The sequence below is a fragment of the Miscanthus floridulus genome, chromosome 6 (genome assembly GCF_019320115.1).
Source record: "Miscanthus floridulus cultivar M001 chromosome 6, ASM1932011v1, whole genome shotgun sequence".
In the NCBI taxonomy this organism is placed as follows: Eukaryota; Viridiplantae; Streptophyta; class Magnoliopsida; order Poales; family Poaceae; genus Miscanthus; species Miscanthus floridulus.
Window position 1 is genome coordinate 106,440,368 of NC_089585.1, and position 7,009 is coordinate 106,447,376.

Consider the following 7,009-nt stretch of genomic DNA (forward strand, 5'->3'; position numbering starts at 1 on the left):
ATTATAGCACTTGTATGTTGATAGCACTTGGACTTCACTTAATTTTCACTTGGCATTGGGTTCAGATGTGCACTAAGCTTCATAACTTGATTCAACATATGATGAACAATGTGAGATCAATTGAATCAAGTCTCCAATGCCGATGGTACCTACAAACAATCATCCACTTTTTGATGGTACCCAAATAAGTTTGGGTCCTCTCAAGTTAGGAGCAACATACTTAGGCAACGCCTTAGTATGAGTAGCGAGATATTTTGCAATAGCAACTATAGAGGTACCATCACCATCCTTTCTAAGCACATTATTATCAACAATTGAAATAGGCTTAGAAATGTCACCTAGGGGACATGAATGTGCCATGTGTCTCCTTTCCCGGTATGAGTAGCACTTTCTCTTTGCTTGAGCCTTCTCTTCTTTGCTCATGTGGTGCTTCTCATTACCTTGCCTCTCATGGATTGCTTGAGCCTTCTTCTCAAGCTTGGTAGGACACTTAGAGGCAAAGTGTCCCACACTTCCACACTTGAAGCACTTGATGTGAGCATAATATTTCTTCTCATCCTCATTCTTGCTCGTCATCTTGGCATCTTGAGTTTGCATAGGATGCCTTGCCTTTTCACCCCTTCTTGTTTTCTTCTTCTTCATCATCAAGTCACCACCATCTTCATGATTGATCTTGATTTGAACTTGGGGTGTCTTCTCTTGCTCAACTTGTGGTCTTGGTTGAGGCTTCACTTGTTGCTTCACCAATTGCTTGGTTGGGCATAATGAGGTAAGATGACCCCAAGTGCGGCACTTGAAGCACTTGACATGCTTTAGCCTCTCTTCTTCTTTTATACTCTTGAGCTTCTCAATGTTAGGGCAACCATTTGCAAGGTGTCCCGCTTCATGACACCGGTAGCATATGGTATGAGAGAGCTTTCTTTGTTGTAGCTTCTTCATCTTTCTTTCTCTCTTTCTTTCGCCCTTTGTGATCTTCTTCTTGAAGCCAAGGCCACACTTGTCACTATAGTTTCTTTGAGTCTTCAATATGTGCTCAAAGGTGATTTTTGAGTTGTAGCACCTCTCTAACTTGTTGCTCAATTTCTTCACTTCACTTTTGAGCTCAATGTTCTCCTTCAAAATGTTAGTCTCACAAGACATAGAAGTAGAACAAGCGTCTATTTGTGAAGAGCATGCCATATCTAATAAATCATCACAAGAGGTGGATACATGCTTCTTGCCTACATCACAAAGGTTAGCAACAATTTATGATTTATCATTTGATCCATGTGATGAGCTCTCATTATTTTTAAGTTTCTTTATAAATATTTTAATGAGAGAAGCATGTTGTTCTAATAATTCATCATGAGATGCAAGTAGTGTCTCATGATTCAATTTTAGCTCATCATGTGAAGATTTATAAGCATCAAGTAATTTCTTATGTTCTTCACAAGAGTTCTTTAGAAATGAGTTTTCATTTTCTAAGTTCAATGTTTTAGCTTTCTCATTTTCTAAAGACATGGTCATGCTAGCAAATCTACTAACAAGCTCATCATATGAATCAACATGATCAACCACATTATCATTTGTTACCTTGGTGTCATCTTGTGACATGAAGCAATGTGGTGATGTAGTTGGAGAGCTTGTAGTAGCATCTTCATCATGGCTTGAGCATGAACCATCATCACCATCAAGTGTGCATGGGGTAGCATCATCACTTGCAACACTTGTGGCATCATCATCAACCTTGTCAAGTGAACTTATAGTAGATCGATCATCATCATCATTACTTGACCATGAGGTAGAGCAATCTTCCACAATCACCAAATTGTGGTTATGCTCAATACACTCATGCACCTCCTTCTTGAGCTCATCCTCCTTCTTGAATTTGCCATCATCCCATGTGGAGGAATCACCGAAGGTTTCCTTGATGGACTCCCATATCTCACGAGCAGTTCCCTTGATGTTTACTTGTTTCATCAAATCAAAGCTTAAAGCATTCATTAGAAAACAACAAGCATGTGCATCAAATTCATAGAGAACTCTTTGAGCTTTGGTGAGATTTCTATGGTCCAAGACATGGGTGAGACCACTTGTGACAACCCACCAAAATTTAGGTCTCTTTGCACGAAAATGATCAAGCATGTGATTTTTCCAAAGTGCAAAGTTTGTGCCATAAAAAATGTATGCCTCACAAACATCTAGCCTATTAGATGCCATCCTCTCAGGTCGGTGAAGACTACAAATGAGAGACCTCGCTCTGATATCACTTGTAGGGTCGAGATGGCAGAATAGAGGGGGGGTGAATAGTCCTTTTTAAAATTAATCACGCCGGCTAACCAAAATAAGTGCGGAATTAGAACTATCGATCTAGCCAAGACTACACCCCTCTATCTATGTTCTCTAGCACCTTCCAATGATACTAATTAAACAACAAAGATGCCAGGCTAGCTAGAGCTCACCTAACTAATTCTAGGAGCAATGTCACACAAACCTATGCCACTAGTACTTTAAGCAATAAGGGAGCTCCTACACATGCTAGTAAGCAAAAGCACAAAGCCAACTAAGCTCACTAGCAATGCTCAATAACAAGGCAACCAATGCTAAATTAGAGAGCACAAATACTTAGCTACACAAACTAAGCAAAGTGACTAACAAGGTTACATAAACCTAATTAGCCATGCAAGGGAGCTACTTTTATGCTACACAAGCAAGAAGGTAACTAGTAAGCTACACAAGCTAACTAATTACAAGAGCAACTACACAAGCACAATGTATATGAAAGTAATTACAAGCTTGTGTAACAAGGATGCAAACCAACGGGAAGAACAAGGTTGACACGATGATTTTTCTCCCGAGGTTCACGTGCTTGCCAACACGCTACGTCCCCGTTGTGTCGACTGCTCACTTAGTGGTTCGGTGGCTAATTGGCATCACCTGCTAAGCTCGCACGTCGGGCACCACAAGAACCTACCTCGAAAGTGAGGGTAGCTCAATGACACGCTTAACTATAGTTGCTCTTCGTGGCTCCCGCGGGGTGAGCACAATGCCCCTCACAAAGCTCTTCTCTGGAGCACCGCACAAGCTTCTTGCGGGCTTCGACGGAGACCGCCACCAAGCCGTCTAGGAGGTGGCAACCTCCAAGAGTAACAAGCACCACCAGCTTGCAACTCGATCACCTAGTGCCACTCGATGCAACCTCACGATGCAATCGCACTAGAATCGCTCTCTCACACAATCGAATAATCACTATCAAGTATATGTGAGATGGAGGGGTTCCAAGCACTACTACACAAGCCACCATGGCTCTAGTGTGCTCAGCTACTGGCCCAAGGCCGACTATGGCTTCTATTTATAACCCTTCGAACAAATAGAGCCATTACCCCTTTACTGGACAAAACTCGTGACGACCGGACGCTCCGGTCTGATCGATCGGATGCTGGACCCAAGCGTCCAGTCGTGCGATGCACGCCACGTGTCCCCTTCTTCAAACGCTATTCGTAGGATCCCAACAGTCATCTGTCGACCGGACGCAGTAGCTTGAACTGACCGGACACAACAACCCTAGTGTCCGGTCGTTTCTAGTAAGGTACCAGATATGACCGGACGTGTCCAGTCGATCATGATCGGACGTAGCACCAGCATCCGATCACTCTCTGGCCTTTCTGCTCTACCTGCATCACCACACATCACCCTGACCGGACACATACAGTTAGCGTCTAGTCACTTCCAGCGCTAGCGTCCGGTCGATGACTGACGCCTGCACGCTGTCTGCCATCACTGACCAGACATTGGAACCCAGCGTCCGGTCACCATGTGACCAACGTCCGGTGCACTCTATGAGACCCTATCTTTTCTATCTAGTGCACCGGTGGCACTGTCAGACTATACGCACTCTACGGGCGGACACTCTGCCAGTGGAGTTTCAAACCCTTCTCACCTCTGTTCCATCGCTGAGTTGATCCACATCAACTCTAACTTCTTCTCCTTTGTAAATATGCCAACACCACCAAGTGTACACCACCATGTGTATGTGAAATGACCTTGATTTCCATGAAGGGAAATCCACAGCGTTGAAGTGTAATAAGACCGTTGCAGATCAAATTTCCCAAATTCTAGTCAAATATCACATCCATACAACGATAATATCAGAGTACAAATAGTGCGAAATTATATAAATTATTACATCGCTGCATTGGCGAAATCAAAAGTAGCATTCATTCAGAACAGCTTGAAGATAAGATCACCAAACTCGAGCGTAGGCATGAACCCCTCAACCATCAAACTCCTTGAAGCTATACTCCTCAGCAGAATCTGTGTGCCAAAATTTATCAATACGATTTGTACTGGCCACTCCCAACCCTATGAGCATTGCTTTGTAGAAATTGGATGCAAGTTGGATACAATCAAAGGAACCTATAAGGCTGGGATTTCCTATGCAGTAGCATATCAAGTATATAATAATAGTTGGTCAAGTTTTAACACCATTCCCATACACATTCCACCCCATTCCCTTCCCAGAGCCAGGTTTCGATCCTGGGATCGATATACCACCATCTCCATACCATCACCATACCATCGCTCAGTCGACAGGCCAACTCCCTCTCGGCACTGTCTCAAGGCTCGTAGCCCCTGGCTATGACCGACACTCTCTCACGGGGGAAGAAGAGAAGGACTCATCTCTCTATCTAGTTTAAGCGAAACCCAGGAAAGGTCCATAGCCGACAAGTTGGCACATGTATCGATCGATCAACCATACACTCTGCAGAGGTTTTACATAACCACAAGATCCGCCTTCCTCGCTGACCGTCGTCAACTGGGCCAATACCGGCCGCTTACTAGCCTAGGATAATGCCACTCTACCATTCAGCCCTGGTACACCCCAAGTCTAGTCTAGGGTGGCTAAAACTGTGAATCATGAGCCGGGTCCACAAGGTCTCCATGAAGTCTTGGAAGGGTGTGGGGGAAATCCTCCGCACCCCGTACCTCCTTACACTGTCCGCTATCAACCTAGCAGTAGTGGCAATATCCTACCAAGTAGTCTGACCATCCCGCACCATATAGGGCGAGTGGTACGTAAGGCTTCCCGGTGAGTCTAAGTACTAGTAAGTCCTTAGGGATGACCAAGCCAGAATGTCTCCATCAGGGTTTTCATTTATCGTGCCACCATAGCACCTCCATCTCAGGCTCCTCCCATCACAGGTTCATACCCAGGACCACCTCATATACCATTTACCCACCACAGGTATCCATTTCTAGGGGTGCCCAGGTAGCACTCCATGGCAAGACTTGCCCTAGGCTCATCATATACTCTAACTTGGTCGACACTACCCTCACCCTCCACGCACCCAAGTCACACACGTAGCACTCTCCCCATAGTCCAGATAACACCAGATTTCCACCACGCGTCAATGTAGTGCAAGCATGGTAGAAGTAATAAACAATGAAATATAGTAGCGAGCGTGTGACTAGCCTAACAGCGGGGTGAGCAGGGGTAAGGTTGCATTAAGGTAAAGGCCATCAAGTAAGCATACTACTATGCAAGTCCTATCGTAGTGTGAATACAACAATAAAGTAGAGCAATAGCAGTTCAATATTAGCCATGCGTAATGGGTGCTACGAGATTGGGTAGGATGTGGCACCTTTGGTATAGTCATCTCTGTACTCCTCACGGTACTCACGATCCTCGTCTATCTGGATCTCCTTTGAGTCTGCAAACGATTGTATTATAGTCACATTAGCGACGTCTATAGAGTAGCACAAAGAAGCAATGAAAATTCAAAAGAGCCAAATGTACTCAAACATGGGTTCATTGCGTAGAGCTCGATTTTAGATGAATTTTGGTCCTAGTTTCATATTTTTCTGAGGTCATATGAATTAGTTATGAATTTCTGAAGTTTAATTCATTTCTAAAAATAGAAAAAGGCTGAATTAATCCTGGGCTGACACGTGTCACATGGCGACTGGTCCATGTGGCATGCTAACATCAGCATGACATCATCGTCTCGGTTTCGAGCTGACAGGTGGGGTCCAGCTGACGTCAGTATGACGTCAGCAACGTCATCAGTTCTAACAGGTGGGTCCAGGGACTCTTGGGTCACTGACATGTGGGTCCGGTCAAAGTCAATGTCAGTCAACGGTGAGTCAATGGTCAACGGTCTATGGTCAACGGTCAGGGTCACTGACGTGTGGGACCAAGGCTGCTGACGTCAGCAGCTGATGTCATTATGACGTTAGCATGACATCACCCCGGCTGTGTTGGCTTCTGACGTGTGGGTCTCATGTGATGTCATCATGATGTCAGCATGATGTCACCCACTGACAAGTGGGTCCAGCGACTCGGTGTCGCTGACAGGTGGGGCTAGGCCAATGGTCAACATTGACCAGTCAATGGTCAATACGGGCCGGGTCTCGACTGGTCCTAGATAGGGCGGATCTAGGTCGGGCTTGGCCCGCCACGTGGTATGCTGTGGTGCAGCCACGTCACATCCCTAGGCCTCTACTAGGCCATGATCCATGGCTCGCGGGCGTGAGCATGGCTCATGGTGGACCAAGAGGTGCTGGTCCATGGACCATGTCTCCTTCCGGTGAACCGCATCCATCCTTCCTTTCTTCTCTCTGTGGTCCACGTGCTCCGGGTTCATGCGTGTGTGGCTGGTGAGGGGAAATTTCCCCTTCTTCCTTGCCGGCGTGTTCTTGACGGTGATGTGCTCATCGGCGAGCTTTAGCAGCGGCGCAAGCGCCCAATTGATGTGAGGAAAAACACTGCGAGGTCTCGGCGACTGTGATGGTGGGGTCTAGGTGGTGGCCGGGGCTTTCCAAGGCATTGGCCACGACGAATGGCGGCTCGGCATGGCGGTGCCCATTGGCGAACCCCTTCTAGTGGCACGGGCGTTCAACTAAAGTGGGCAATGGCTCAGCCTTACCATGGCAGGTGCCCTGGTGATGCTAGCGAGGTGACTAGACGGCTCCTGTTGGCTGGCCGTGGTGGCGGTGCACGGCGGAGCTCCGACCGTGGCGCAGTGTGGCC